We start from the raw sequence: 17,200 nt of genomic DNA, 5'->3' as shown, positions 1-17,200 counted from the left end.
ACTGTCTTAACTTACTGTTAGTTTTAGCTGCTTTGCCTGGTTTTGCTTTAAATCTCAGCCTCAAATTATGTTTCAAAACGAGTTTAAAATATTCTTTTAACATTTTCGTAGCATTCGGTATTTGTGGTGTTACCCAAATCTACTTTTAGGCGTGCATTACCCGCCGCTCATTATTTCGAAACACTGTTGGTATTATTTGCTTTTGTTTTTGTTTAACGTGGGCTCAATGTATTTGTATTCACATTTGCGCTACACGCCTCAAAATTCGCAACACAGTCCACAAAATTCCCCGTCGTTAATCAACCACATTTTTAGACTGTGTGTCTGTGGTTTCAGTGGTCAATGAAATTTTGCTTTATTAAGCTATACTTTGGCAATTTAATGCCAACGCGTTTGTTTCATTCTAAATACAGTGCTAAAGCATCACATTGTTGTTGTTGTGGCAAATATATGAAATGAAAATCAATTTATGCTCCTCTTCCGTGAGAGTACGAGTAGCATTAGTTCTCATGCATACAAACGCTACTAAATATTGCATTAAATTTTCTGTGAAATACTTGCATTCGGCACTAATGACTAAGCCTGCTGTGAATGGGTATAAATAGGTAAAAGGAAAAATAAAAACTGTAAGGGTCTGCAGTTCATACTTACTCATACTTAAGCCATGTATCTAAAGTTAAAAAGCTGCAAAATTGAAAATCCAATTATTAGCCAATTTGCATCAGAAATACACACCTTAGTAAGTCCATATAATAATATTGAAGTAATGTACTTCTTTTTCAAGATGCACGGGATTTAAAGACATATTCAGTTTATTTATCTCAAAAACAGAGCATGTTGCCTTGCCAACCGGATATGTGCATATAATAAGAAAAAACGTTCAAAAATAGTTAGGAAATCATTAGAATGTTGATAAAGCTAATGTGAAAAAAACCATTTATTAAAATTATTTTTTTTCGTACGCTCAAGTGTGTTTTAATGTGCCTAAATTTCCTATCAACACTCACTTACAACTTATTAAAACTAGTCTCGTGAGATTTTACATGTTTTGTAGCGAATTCAAGACCGCTGAAGCTGAAGCAGCATACAATGATTACCAAATAATATTGAAGGATGTTGTTGAGAGTATATCATGTGTCTGACTGTCAGTGAAATTATTGCCTTTTCCTATGCTTATCCATAATTAAGACTGCTCTCCTTTCCTTCACTGTATTTGACTTGTTATAAGAAGTTTGATATTTGTGTTTCAAAGTACACTAATATCAATGTTTCCTAAAAAGTATAAACTTTTTGTATACAAGCGATTGTCAGAAGTTTCACTGACGAGCAACCTTTTCAATCTTAAGCTATATATAATATTATAGTATATGGTATAATTTTGAGCAAATTTAGCATTTGCACTGGTTGCACCAAGATGTTAAGTTTCCTTTGATATTGGAACTACTGAGGTGAAAAAATATTATCTTTCGTGAGATCGTCTGCGTTGGTGCACGTTCAAGCATATCGTATATGTCCTCTTCTAGTTTGTTTTTGTAGCGGAAATTTTATTCAAAATAATGGAACCACATGCGCTCGAGTGCTTCCAAATATTATGAAAATTTAGTTCAGTGTGTCCATCAATGTTATCACCACTTACACTTCTGCAGAGATTTCATATTTATTACACTTAAGGTCTCTGGAATAATCGCGGTACTGAGCGATGGTCTGATAAAATTTCAATAAATTCTAATGTGATGTTCTGGTGCAGCATGTTAATATCCTGTTGAAAATCAAAAAACTCAGTGGCTTTCATACGTTAACTTGTGGTCTTTTTGGCACTGCGAATAAGTGCTTACAAGAGTTATAATATCTATAGGTAGAACTTTTTCGTAATTTTCTAGTTTTTAAGCTTACCGAATGTGCTGTGTTTAAAAGGTATATGCGCAAAACTTTTACAGTTTAATTTTGTATATTTGCGTCGACTGCGTTACCTCTTCCAAATTTGATAACTAATATTAATTAACATTTTTTTTATAGAACTTTATTTACAGTTGGCCAATAAGTTGCTAGGTTATTACACTAATCTCATAAAATTTTTCATCATAACTATTAAGCCCACGGATGCATGTAATAAAATTGCAATAACTTCAGCTAAAATATTTTCAAAAATTTCGAAAACTGTCAAATGTTTTACCACATTAAATGCCTGAGTTAATTCTGAAAGGTTTAAGTTCGAGTTCAAGTTAAAATTTGTTGAACACTCCGGCTCATTTTGTTATATAGCTACTTACAGAAGTTTGCTGTAGGTGCTAGGCAATAGCACTATACGCTAGTTTTGTCAGTCTTTACGGCAGAGCAGCTAACTTAAGCGCTGCAAACGGAAATAAAAAAATTAAACGCTTATCTCGTACTTGAATGGGCATGGCTATGTATATGAGTTACGAAAGATGCCATTTTTATGGTACGAAGACATACACGAACACATTTGCCAACACATATGCGCGCTGCAACCCGCATGCTAGCACTCACCTACACATTCACAGCAGAGATATGCGGTCACAGACATTTGCACAAATGCCAGCTTTTTACTGTTAGGCGGTTGGCCTTTCTAAGCTGCCTGCTGCTGGCTGCTGGCTTGTGACATTCGCTTGTTGGTATTGGTGCTGGTTGTGTTGGTTAGTTTGGTCGCATGACGCGTATTCAAATTTCTACTTGAAATGCAGTTTTTTGCACTACAACTGCCAGTTAGCTTACGTACAAGCATATCGAGAGCTATACAGTTAACTTCTGCTGGCGTGCTTTCAAGCGTGTTTTTTGTTTTTTGTTTTTTTTTTTTGCTTCGCTCTCGTTTGCTTGCCAAGCCAAGCAGTGCAGCAAGCTGAGTTTGCTTCGCAAGAGGCGTGTCGGTTTGAAAAACTTGAAACTTTTGCATACAAAGTGAAATTTATCGGGCAGTCAGTAAGCGAGCTCCAAAGCGGATGTGTGTGTGCGTATCTGTGTTTCTGAACGAGTATGTGTGCTTTGGTAGTGTGTGTGTTGGCTGGTGCTGTTTAAGTGGCAAAACTTTCTAAATAGAATCTGCACTCGGAAATCATAACGGAAATTTTTAAAATAGCTAATATCAAATATATATAAGTGTATATATGTATATATATATATGTGTGTATATGTGTGCTTTAGGCAGTATGCACTGAGTTGGTAAGAAATGCGCTTGTGGCTATGCGACAGGAAAACTTAAGTACACTTTATACTTCGAAAAGTATGTAATGTTGCTGTATATGTCAGAAAACATACCTGTAAATGCCTGCATACTACTAAACATTGTGTGTGAGTATGTGTGTGTGTGCTTGGAAAGTCAAATCTTCTTTCTAAGCTACCAAAAGTGACTTTTGGTTTTAAATACGAATCCAAGATTTTTGATTAGGACTTAACCAGTGGCTTTACCATTATGCCACTTTTCGTTTTATTTAGTTACTACAACAACAATCACGCTTAACGCTACTCAGCGGATATGCCGGTCATAACTCGCATATATTTTGGGGCAAAACGCAACTGCAAAAAAGATGACAGTTGCAAAGAAAAGTGGTTCGAGCACTAGCAATGTAATAGTAATAATAATAAAAAAAAAATTCGATTGCGAATAAGGAAGTACAAATGCGGCCAGAACCGAGTTTTTTCACAATATATAGTTTTTGGTAAAAGTTAGCGGGTTAATAAGTAAGGCTATTTGGTCATAAACGAAAGCAAAAGCGATAGCCTAGCTATTTAAACTAAGTTCAGACCTTTCGAAAACTTTGTTTTTCTTTACAGACAAGTAACGCAATAACAAGATCGTTTGGCTTGACACTTTTTTCCATATTGAGTCGCAGCTTTTGTTGTACTACTAGCACTCAGTGAAAGAGCTTGCATTTTAAGATAATCATTTTTCAAAGCAGCATAATAGAGAGTTTTGATTTTATTCGCAATCAAAGTAAACGCATGTATCTTTACCAATCCAGCAGAAACATCAGCTGTTTCTTATCTCCGCTTTGCTGCATTGTTATATAAATTATTTTTCTTGATAAAAATCGAAAATTCAAGCTTAATACACTATAAATAAAATAAATAAATCAAAATAAAATAAAATAAACTTAATGGCAATGAAATAAAATAAAATAAAATAAATATTCGTCTAGATATACTTTCTGACTACACACTTTTACCTAAAGCTCGTCCCGTTTATTATATAGATGGATTTACATACATATCATAGGCGGCGGAAGTTCAAAATGCTAGATTATATTTGCATAAAGTTTTCTCAAAACTAGCCGCACTTCTTCATTTCCTTCCTTTCAATGCCAACTCTCGCCCCGCTGCTGGCACAATTGTCGTTTCTTTTGCTGCTTACTGCAAGCTTCCTCTTCTACTTCTTCGCTTTCAATTCGAATCTTTATTGTTTGCCTCACCAGTGATTATGCAATTTTAGTTATTGTAGTTATTTCAAAGTTTGTTGAAGCGCAATTTCTTTTCTGGTTTTATGCATGAAATGAAAATTCATGCCTGAAAGTATGCAACATTTATGCAAAATCGGAAAATATTAAGAAAAAACTTTCTCGCATACCCACACATGTATACCGACTAGCATTTCTGTGTGTGTGTGTGTGTGTGCAACGGAATGGAATGTGGGTTAGGCATTGTCAGTTAGATATTGCATTTACGCATTAGAAATTCGTTTGTTGTGCTTTCTTCGTTCGTGCGTTTTTGGATTCTAATTCTTTTGGTGGGTTCAAATAATGCATAACTTAAATGAAAATGAATCCGTATAATATTGTTTATTTGAATTCTTGTTTTTCATGCTTCATATTGGAATGCATAAATTTTCAGTAAAATATAGATATTGTAAACAAATTTATGAAATATGACGAGCCTTAATTTATGTCTATATGCTTTAGCCCGAATAACTAGAGATGTAAATGAAGTAAAAAAAAAAAACATAAACTACGTTGACATAGTTGACGCGAAAATTTATTTTTCTGTAATGACGAGGTATTGCTGGTTTCGCGTTCGAAGGGGATACTTTTAAAAAAAATATTACAGAACTTTGAGGCACATGTCTGTGAAGGCAATTCTCAATAAAAAATTGCAGTTCTAGTAAAGTCTCAAAACTTGAAATATACCAAAATATTCTGCATTATCAGTTTTTATTAAGGTAATAAAAAATTGCATACTTTTAGGAATATCAAAACTTCAAAAATATAGTTTTTCGCCAAAAATACACTAATATATTAAATTTAAAGCTGAAGCCAATAACTCGGGCTGAAAATAATTGTTTATATTGTGAAATTGCTCACACTATAAGTGAAAATTAAAAATACCTAAAAATGCCTAGCATACTTTTAGGCCGACCACACCCATTTGTGATGTCTTTATACCATGTCAATTGCCTTGGTTAATAACTTAGCCGAAACAGAGACATAAAACAGCTGAGATAATAAAAAAAAACTGATAAACCAATCAGAAAAGAGACAAAAGCGCTAAGCGTTGCACAAAAAGATAAAGCATACACAAAGGCTGATAAGCATGAAAAAAGCGCAAAATTGTTGTGCGCATGCAAATTTTCGCCGCTATGCAGTTGAGCATTGCCGCGAACTGGATTAGAAACGAGGAAAAAATTTGCAAAATATGACACTTAAAAAGCCAAAAAACAACGAAAAACCTACAACAAGACGCAGGGCAATAGAGCTGTTGACCAGCGGCGCTTAGACAGCTTGTGTTGCAGCCACAAGCATTCCTTAGTTTCACACAGGTTTGTGCTTCTTTGTTTTTTTTTTTTTTTTTTTTTTTTGGATACAGCCGCAAAGGGCGCTGTCTGCCAGCCTAGTTGGTTAGCCAGTTAGACGTTTGCTGTTGGTCGGCAGCGTTGGCGGCGTATTCAAAGCAGTTAAAATGCCTGTCAGTAGACAGCGATTTCGGCAGAAAAAATCACAAAATTCGAAAAATGAAAGCAACCAAAATGTTGCATGAAAAAAATACCGATGCCATTGTCGGCAGTCTTTCCAGCACTTTCGATATACATATACATCTATGTGTATGCGTGTATCATGCATGCAATACTTTTTGGGCTCTACGACATTGTGCGCGCTTTCCTTGTATGCTTCGTTATGCTCTCATGCTTTTCCTTCGCTTGTGTACGCTTATGTGGCGGCTTGATTAATTGCCGACTGCGGTTAAAAATTTCTGCTGATTTTGCTAGTTTGGACACTAGATCCAACGCCATTAAGCAGCGCACTTAGTTATACGCCCAATAGGCGGCATTTGCGTTAAGCTCTCTTATGTGGTTCACAGGAATTTTAGGCATATTTTTAGCTAACGCAAGCAAAAGTATTTTATAATATATTTTGGCTTTGTAGCAAATAATTTATGTGTCCGCCAGCGCGTTGAACGTGAAAAGATATGAGAAGTTTTTGATAGTAAATATGTGTAGCTATGTAAGTGTGCTTTGATATATGATATTTTAGAATTTCATTTAACGTGATATGGTTTGAGCCTATACTACAGTGTGGCGTTGTGAAAGCAGAAAGTGTGCTTCCTGTGTTTAAAGTGCAACTAATTTTTTGCACAACTGAAGTTAGTGAATAAGTGAGAACTAAACCCATTTGAAGACTTATGAGTTCATTTTATAACTGTAAATATGAAACAGTTAATAAGTTTGCATTATATTTTAGCAGCACTTAAGATCACTATAGTCACTATTCTGTCTTAAGAAAAAAAGTAGTATCTGTGCAGCGCGCCACCTATGTGTCAGTTTTCAACATGCAAAGTGTTGTAAGCTTTTAAGTGATCTTAAACTTAAGAAAGCTTTACATTTTTGCTACTCTTTTCTCTGATTCATATATTGCAGTTTCAAACGACTGCGTAAAATATGATATAAAGCAAGAAAAACAATTACTTTTAGATATACAAGTAGCTTATTTAATTTTCTCTCCCAAACTAATTTTTAAGGTAAACGTTATGCAAGATGCGCTGAAAATTAAGCACAACAAAAGTAAACCGATTAAACGCAGATTCCCGTATGCGGGAGCATAACAGAAAAAAAAACTGGCATTCAGTCATTGGTTAGTTATTGTTAATAAATCCGCATCTCGTTTGATAAAAAGTCAAACAAAGAAAGAAAGAGTGTCAAAGCTGTAAAAAGCTCGTAATGGAAACATACTAAAGCAATTAAAAAGTAATGAAATATTAGTTAGATGGTGTTTGCAATTTTACAGTACTGTACAGATTTTCAAAACTGATTTTTACAGCAAACCTTAATCGGTTATAAAATTAACTAAATTCTTTAAGCGCATTTGTTTTAAGCAAAAGCGAAATTTGACTCAATGAAAAAGATAGTTCGAATGCTGATATGAAATACTCGATTAGAAATGTGGTGTAATATATATACCATATATGTGGTATGTAGTTGGCTTTCGTTCTTTCTTAAAGCAATCATAGATTGAGTCAATATATTTGCGCTATGCCGCAGCATCTTTCAGAGAAAACATATGTGCTGGCAATTCAATCTGAGTAAATTCTAAAATTTCTGGTTCCGCAATATTCTACAAATACAAAGTATTATATACAAATGATGTCCCTGCGCTTGTTCCCAAATTTATATATGATATTATATAAAATGAGCAATATCTGAGTACCAATCGCAAAATACTCTGTACCAAAGCATATATATATATATATATATTACTAAGAAACTTCGATTAAGATATCAGTAACATATTAAATTAATAAATGAGACACAAGTACTGACTAAGTGCACTTGTAATAAAGTAAGGCGGCAAAAGGTATAAAACAATGTGAAACGACAGCGAAAAATGCCCGCAAAAATCACGAAAAATTTACATTTTACACGCGCGCACAAACGAAACGAGCAGCGTAAGCAAAATGGCTTAAAGAACCAATAAAGGAAGAATCAAGTGTATGTACATGCGTACACATGCACATATATATGCATGTATAGGAACACATTTATTTCTGTGCAACAGCGAAAGGGTAAGCCTTTAAGTAAAAAGCGCGCGCGCCACAAAGCATGCAATGCAGCTGCGGAATATTAAGGAGAAATGAAACAGTAGTGAAAAAAGGAGTGAACAATAATTCAGCACATACAGCAAACATAGAACTGAAGTGGTACGCGTACAGCTAAAATGCGAAGTGAGTTGCTTGCTGGCAAATGCCTTGCACATTTATAAATATAAGTGTGTGTGTGTGTGCATGTGTCTGGCATGTGCGCCGCAAAGTATGCAAAGCTCGCAACCCAAAATGTTCTGAAGATGTTGTGCATATGTGAAAGGCGTAGTAAAGTGCATTGCCAACGAGCGCGCAAAACCGAAATCCACAACCCAAAACGAATTCATGTGTAATTAAAATCCTTTGTAAATTTATGGATATCTCGGTTTGTTTGACGTCTCTCTCTCTTTTTCGCTTTGCGGGTAGTCTTCTTTAATTGTAGCTACTAGTAGGAGTGATTTGAGTGACCCTAATGCGAATATTTGAGAAATTGTAACTAAAAGTTGGATGGTGAAGATTTGCTTTAAAAAAAATGTTAAAATAGAGAGAAAATTTCAGTTAGTTTCTTAAAAAAAAGTATGAGGATTGAGAAGTAGATAGTCATGTCCACAAAATTTATTTTGGCTATCATATTCTATTTTTTTAAAGAAAAATGCAGTGTGAGTTAAAAGAGTCGAATTTCTTATCGAATTCGCTGACTTGATGAGTCATTGAATACTTCGCTGAAACATGTGCTTATAATCCTGGCTTTGTATACTAGAAAATAGTTGTTTTGGTACATACTGTTGTTGGTTGTATGTTAAGTCATTTCCGATTCAGTCATATTTATATTTGCACTGAATTTGTGTATACTTAGCTTTAATAATTTTTTTTATCCGACATATTCTAACGTAAAATAACTTAGCATAACATAACTTAACATAACATAACTTAACATAACATAACATAACATCATATAACCTCGAATGGAGTTAACCTAACCTAAATCTTGCAGTAAAACCTCTTTATGCTAGACATATCCTAACATAACGTAACTTTACATAGCATAAAATTACATAACTTAACTCCATATAACATTACTTAACTCAACATCACTTAACTTAACGTAACATAACATTACTGAACATAACTTAAGTTAACATATTTCAATTAAATCTGGTAAAATAAACTCACATAGCTTAAAATAACCTACCATAGTATAAATTAACGAATGAAAAGTAAACGTAACATAACTTAACGTAACATAACTTAACGTAACATAACTTAACTTAACATAACTTAACTTAATTTAAACTGACATTTTAAAGATAAATCTGGCTAAACTAGACTTTTGGGATAAATTAACATAACATCACACAACTTAACATAACATAGCATATAATAAACTAACTTCACTTTAGCTAATATTTTTCAGCAAAACCAGCTTAATCTAGACTTTGTGCGATTTTCGTTTTAAGCCACATGCTTTCTCGCCTTTTTCTCACTGACCGTCTTGCGATCCAACCAATTTTCGTATGATGTCTCTTTGCCGGCCTCAAAACGCGATTTTTTTAATGACTACTTTTGAATGTCCTTGTAAGAGTGTCGTCTACTATGCGCTTGTGGTATGTGGTCCGCGCGGTTATCCGACACAGCATTCTTGGTACTTTATTTCAAGCTGCGGTGCTACCACACCGCACAAACACGCACACGCACCGAGACATGTAAGCACAAGCGCGTTGTAGGCCACGAAAAGGAAAGTAATGTGAGCTAAATGGCTCCCAAGTGCATAACAGTCAACACACACACACACATATGTAATGAGATGCCAAGCAGCGCACAAACACGCTTAAACGTTGGTGTCGTATGTGTGTATGAAGATGCTTGCAAAGAGTTGTAGTTTTTATATTTAAGCTTGCCTGTCCTGCCGCTCTGTGCTTATTTTGTGCAATTAAACTCAAAATGTGGCTGAGCGTTCTGCACATAGATAACGTTAGTATGCGCGTTGCATTAAGTTGGTGTAACGGCGTTTTTTTCTGCTGCCACAGCAAGAGTTAAGCGTACTGAGGCTTGCATGTAAGTGTGTGCGCGTTAAGCAAATGTTAATGTAAGTAGGCGCAGGAAGTAATGCAGCGTTGCATTTATTCTTTTGAGCTTTACACCGTTTTTATACTGATTTTTTTATTGCTGTGTTTTCTAGTTTTTTTTTTTTTGATATTTTTTCTTTTTTTTTTTTTGTAAAAGTACATGATTCTCACAGGTAAATCGCGTGGCGTCTGCTAGTGATTAATGCCAGCTGACAGTGACAGCTGTAGCCAACAAACCAACAACACAAACAAGAAGAAAAAAATAAGAAAACAACACCAAAGCAACAACAACGTAAGCAAGGCAATAAAAATAACGGTTTACTATGTGCATCGAAAAAAAAAATGAAAATTGCCTGAGTTGTTGTTATTGCTGCGCAAATAAAAAATTGCATATGAAGTGCTGCCTGCGGTTTCCGCGACCCCACAATAGCCTTGAACTCCGCTTTATTTACAACACATTACTTTGCTTCAAAATTGGACTTCTTTATTTTTTTTGTGAGTTTTGGTTTTACACGCGACTGTAAATTTTTGAGGCGCAATCTGGCAGTTTTGTTTAAAGTTTAAAAATTTTTTTTTGGCGATTTTGCTCCTCTGCTGCTTTTGCGCTGAAACCACCATTGTTATTGTTGTTGTTACTTTAGCTGGCATTACTATTGGCGGCAATAAAATGGATTTCCTTGCTTTTAAGTAGTTAATTTCTTGCTGCCTCATGCATCCAGCCAACCGTCATCCACAGCGACTATCAGCTATTTTTTAGCGTTTCTTCCAAGCTTTATAAATTTGCGCGTTTAACCGCCGTCATTCCTCACCGGTGCACTGGCATACCTTTTTATGCGCTTTAATCGCCGTTAAAAGTAGTAAATAAAAACAGCGCAGTCTGTAAGAGGCACAATAAATATGCTGGCTGTCCATGCTTCACGTATGCATATATATGTGTGTGTGTGTGTGTACGTATGCTGCATTTAAGTAAGCAGTTGCCGTTGCATATCTGGCATATCTATCTAGCGTAACTGCTGCAAACCGCAGCTCCTCGGTCGACGTCGGCCGTTTTTCGCTTGCCTCTCTTATTATTTGTTTGATTGCTGTGGTTTAGAGTTTTAAATCGAGCGCTTTCATGTTGCCTGCTCATTTATTGTCTGCTATAAAGTCTATGAATTTTATTGTGTATTTTCGGTATTGTAAAAATGTTTGAAAATTGGTGCCATATTTTTTTGAAGTGGTGTATAAAAGTAAGAAACTTTAATAGCTGCATAAAACTACGTGGCTTGGCAATATACATAGTAGATACTCCAAGAATCCTTGAACATAGCAAAGTCTTTAAAAATGACACATCATATCAACATACACCGACATATTCATAAATCTAAAATAGTTTAACGATTCTCGTTCCGCAATACCTGCAAGAGCTAAGTTTCAAAAAAACAATAATACGCTCTTCCAGATCTTTTGTGCAACAGCTCATAATCTCTGTTCGGAAAACCGTAGTTATATTTATATATTTTTTTATAATGTAAAATACAATACCCTCCAAGATATTTTCTTTAGTTCAAATCGATTATCCACGCATTTCATTCAGCACACTTTTTACAACACCAAAATAAACATTTGGAATTGAATTGGCGGAACAAATGGAAGTCCATGAATAAAGTAGAATGAATTTATGATTGTAGATAGATCTTAGCCATAGTACGGAAAATGGAATGAAGTTTCTGATATTTTAATACTGAATGACCGCACTGGGCCAATCCTCGGAATCATTGCAGTCAAGAGGGCAGTAATGTGTGCCAGTGATCCTGCTGGTCAAGCTGTATGAAACCAAAAGGTAAACAAGCTCTTAACCTATCGCAAAGCTATTAATGTACGAATCGTTAGTTAATTAGTTTTTTTTCCGATCTCGGGTATATTTTGATACCCAAAATGCTGAATATTACCTTTTATACTTTTCTATGAGATATAACAGTGGGATTTTATGCGTATATAAGCAAAATTGCTTTCTTTGGAAATAAATCTGTGATATAAGGCCAGCTATGGCTAAATCTAGGTGAAATATTAACCTTTAAATAATTTCTAAATTGGTATATTGAATATGTCAAAAAGTTTGTAATACCCAGGAAGAAAGATTGTTGCGAAGTTTATATACAAATTATCAGTATGACTAGCTGAGTCGATTTAAACATGTCTGTTTTTTTGTATATACGTTACATAGTTTCTCAGTTTGTAAGATATCGATCGGACATTTGATACATTGTATTTTCTTTCTAAGTAGCTGCTTTTTAGTTGAAACCGCTGATATCGGTGCGCTTTAGTATATAGGCACCATACAAAATGAATGAATGAATGTCAAAATTAAGCTCTTGTACAAGTATTAAAACTTTTTTATTTGACAAGATACCAACACGAATTATGGCATACATTCTTATCTGAAACTGCAATCTCCGAACAAATTCTTTCGATCACACTACTATAGCGTATAGCTGTGCTACAAACTGACGGTTTAAGCTTAAATTCTAGTATAGAAAATTTTTTTATTTGACAAGATGTACTTAGGAGATTCGGCACTGATTATTAGCTAAGGAAATGTTATAATTTTTGAATAAATTGTATAGACTGGATCACTATAGCATATAACTACTATGCAAATAGACCGATTAAAATAAATATTAAGTTCTTTTCATATGCTTTTATGCTATAAGAAGAACACCTTTTGGGGTAGTACAGCTTCGGTGTAGCTGAGGCTAAAATTTTTTCTTGTTTCAATCTAGAAAAATGCAAGGAAGTAATAATATGAATAAATTTTAAATTAACTCACTTATTATTTACTCAAATAAAATTACAACAAGCTGCAAATCTTTTGGAAAAATAAATAAATTTCTCTAACACAACAAAGGCTTATAGGCAATTTGAAAACTTAATATGAACTCAGCAATTTGGCTGGAAAAGCTATGCATATTTCCGATTCAGATAGCAATAACTGCATTGCTGTATGTATGTATACCTATATTCACGGAACATGTGAACGCATGCAGCTGCTTACAAAATAGTTATTTTTAGTGCATATGAGTTGCACAGACATAGCAATATGCAGTTATTTGCATATCTATATACAGTTATTTACATATAGAAATATGTATTTAGTGGTTAACCGAACTCAGCGGTCAGCAAAGGCAATCAAATAAAATGCATACAAATTTTTGCATATCCAATTCCATATTGTGGCTGCAGCGAGACAATGCAACATTTTTTCGTTTACTTTATTTTGTTTTTAGAAAAGGAAATCAAGCGGCGTGGTTAGCAGCAAAATATTTTTTGCGCAACTCACATGACTTTTTAGGCAAAATTGAGGCTAAGTAAAAAAAAAAAAAAAGAATACTGAAATGCATGCAAAGAAAATTTGAAATATTGCTAAATAAATTCGCTTGCCACACATTTTTATTGCTGCAATATATGCAGAGTAAAAAAAACATCTATTTTCTTTTAAAGCTAAAAAGTTAAAAAAGTTGAGCGCATTAAATGGGCGAATAACTGACCGCGCATCAATGCAACAATATGCGTGGCATAACAGCGTCGTTTTCAAGTCTTGCGCCTCGAGTTTCCTGCAGCTGCTGCCGTTGCGCCATTTGCAAGCTTTTCGCGGCAGTTTTGTGTTGCTTTTGTTTAGTTATTTATTGAATTTTAATATATTTTTTCGCTTTCACCCGCGCTGACTATGCGTTTCAGTAAAAAGTGCTGTCAAAGGCGCTAAAATGTTATTCGAACGCAGTGAGCCGTGTATGCTTTTATAAATATGACTAGCGGGCTAATATTTCTAGCGATTTGTTTGAAATATAGCAGTTTTTTCATACAAGTATAAAATAGTTGTTATAAGTTCTCTGGAATAAATACATATATGTAAGAAGTATACGAAAATTTAGGATTTCTATAACTTTTTTGTAAATGCTGTTCTGGCAAATGTCGCTGGTTTAGTACTGAAGAACCCATAATAAAAGTGATTGAAAAAAATTGCACTTAAAGGTAGTAGTCTACCTACATTGAAACGCATTGTATATATTAAATATGTATAGTATATACTGTATAATATATATATTTGTGAAAAAATCGTAAGCAACATGAAAAGCCTTTAATCAACAACGAGTGTAAAACTAAAAAAAAAAAAAAAACTTAAAAAACTTTGCACAAAAACAGTTTTTTGCCACAATTAATTTTTTCACGCCGTAACGAACAATATTGTAATACATTGCCTAAAAGTATGCAGCAATAATTTCACTTATTTATTGCTGAAAAATGCATTTTTTTATAAATAAACTTTTAGGCGTCGGCACTTCATAATTCAAACATATTTCCGCCGCCTGTGTTGTGCCGCGGAAGCAACACTTTTCGATTATTTTCCTACAGCCTTTGGTGTCAAGCGTTTTTACACATTATTGGCAGCTGCTTCCGCCAGCAATTCGGCAATGCATTGGCGTTGTTATTTCAGCCAATACGCTGCGCAAATTTTTGCATAAGCATAAAAAACCGTTTGCACCCCAGTCAGGAAGCGATTGTTTGCCAAACCGGATGCCGATTGCTATGCAATATTTTTTATGCCGTTTTGCTGCAAACGATTGTAGCTCATGTACGACGCATATGTTGTAAGTGCAATAAGCGTTGCTAAAAGCCTTGAATTTTTTGTTTTAGTTACCATTTTCATTTGGTTTTCATTGCTTTCTTTTTTTTTTTTTGCAGCGCAGTTTTAATTTATTACATTAAATATATTTATTAGCAATTTATTGCACAACTTTATGCACTAATTTAAAAAGTTTCCTCTGACGCTTGTGTGGAATTTTCATAGAATTTTCCGTTAATATTTTGCCTAAAAAAAGCCTTTGAATTGACATATTTTATATGACAGGAAATTGTGAAAAAAATATTTGATAAATATTGCTTGTACGTGTGTGTCATAAATATTATTGCCAATAAAGGTAATAAATTAAAATTGACGCGCCGCACGCAACACACATGCGCACAGGGCGCATTGCCTCAGCAGATTACTCATACGCCATGTAGCGCCTGCACTGCATTGAGTTGATTACTCATACGCCCCGCCCCGCCCTGTCTGTGTCTGCTACCTGTGCCATACGAATTTGTTTGGTTGCTCATACGTACAGTATGACGCTATAATTCGTGTGGCATACGCACGCACGCATGCTCAGACAGCTATCAACAGCTCAAGCGCTTGCACACATATCTATATTTTTACAACGGTAAATATGCACATATATGACTGTTGAAATTTTTATGGCTTTTATCACTGTGCGCATATGAAATTGCTTACAACAACAATTACTTATATTTAAATGCTCACAAATGAGTAATCTTAACACAAACAACCACCGCAAGCAACTCACACACAAACACACAACGCTCTGTCGCTCGCACATGCGCATATCTTTCGCAGCACCTGCTGTACGCGCAGTGTAACTTAATTGATTGATGTCCTTGAGTTCGAAAATACCATGGGGAGCAAAAATTGTTGCTGCAGGCGTTAAGTTGTAAATTGTTTTTGCCTGCCTACAAGCTCGCCTGCTGGCTGTTGCATATTGAGTAGCTCATGAGCACGTCAGGCTTCTTTGAGGAGGCATTGAATTGTGTTGTGCGTGAAATTATTTGAGCATAGTGCGCATCGAGGGGAATTCATCACTTTAAGTGCTTCACCACATAAGTGAAAATGATGAATTTTTAATGTCAGCTTATGAATATGCAGACATTTGAATAATTGCAAATTTGCCCTCACACACACACATATACACAGCGGTATGTGTGTGTGCTGGATTTGTTTGTGAAACGTGCTTGCGTGCAATTATGAAATGTATTTGAAATGTTTCCGAAATAAATTACCTTTCTCTAATGTAATTGAATGCGCATCAACATAATTTTGAGCTAACGGCATATAGGCATGCAGTTGAGCGCACAGCTTCATTTGCATTGAAACATGTTGGTGAAGTAATTGTCTAATTTACTAAGTGTGCTATTTAAAACAAAATGTGGTTAAGTCAATGAAAATAAATTCAAATGAGCACGATACTGTGTAGGAATCAATATAGTATAAAATAAATATAAAATAAAAATATTTAACTTAATATGTTTATTTATCAGACTATAACAAGAAAGTATATTCAAAAAATGCCTACCACTTATTTCTGTGAAAAGAAGAGCAGCTTCGTTGAATTTGAAAAAGAATTGTTTGTTAGACATTTTAAGCATTATTTCATTAAAAAATATTAGCTGAATTTACACTCTAGGCAGTTCAATGTAAATCCCATTTTCTTGGCAGTTACTAATTTTTTTCTCTACTGGATTTGAACTACATAGGTATGTCTTCATTTGATCCTGCTTTTTATTTCATATACATTTATTTGACTATACATTTTTCTTTAAATTATAACTTTTATATCGAAGCTCCTGAAGGTAGGCAACATATATTTTATTTTAAGTTGAAAGTATTCACAAAGTTAATATAGTTCAATAAATTTGCTTTCTCAACTATTTACGTTTATTTTTGTATATATAATATATATTTTTTTATTTTTATATGTATTTTACACACATATGTTACTAGTTTCTAATCATTATATATCGAATATTAATATTTTGACATTATCTGTGAATTATGCCTGTCAACTTGTACTTGGTATTTATTTTTCAATATTTTACCATACTTTACTTTATTTGTATCTTTGCATGTATATTTTTAAGCTGTTGTTAATATGTCTTTAGTCAGCGTACGAAATATTTTGTAAACGTAACATGAAAATTTCCAAATTCGTAAGATAGCTGCTACGAATTCAAAATATGAAAAGTAATCTTTTCATTTATCAATTATAATTTTTTAGTGTTTACAATTTTAATATCTAACTTGCATACCTCTAATTCGAAATAGTCAACCTTTAACACCTTACCTTCGCAGTCTTACGTTTAATATATTTCAGACAGTCATTAATATGTTTCAGACAGTCAGACTCCTTAAATGTTAGGGCTGCGTAAAGGTTATTTATAGATTAGCAGTCCATAGCTTACTGTAATTACGTTTCATTCATCACATGTTGATCAGCATTTAATTTTTGTTTAAAAACTAAATAATT

Source organism: Bactrocera oleae, chromosome 6 (genome assembly GCF_042242935.1).
Source record: "Bactrocera oleae isolate idBacOlea1 chromosome 6, idBacOlea1, whole genome shotgun sequence".
NCBI classification, from domain to species: domain Eukaryota; kingdom Metazoa; phylum Arthropoda; class Insecta; order Diptera; family Tephritidae; genus Bactrocera; species Bactrocera oleae.
This window is presented reverse-complemented; position numbering follows the sequence as displayed.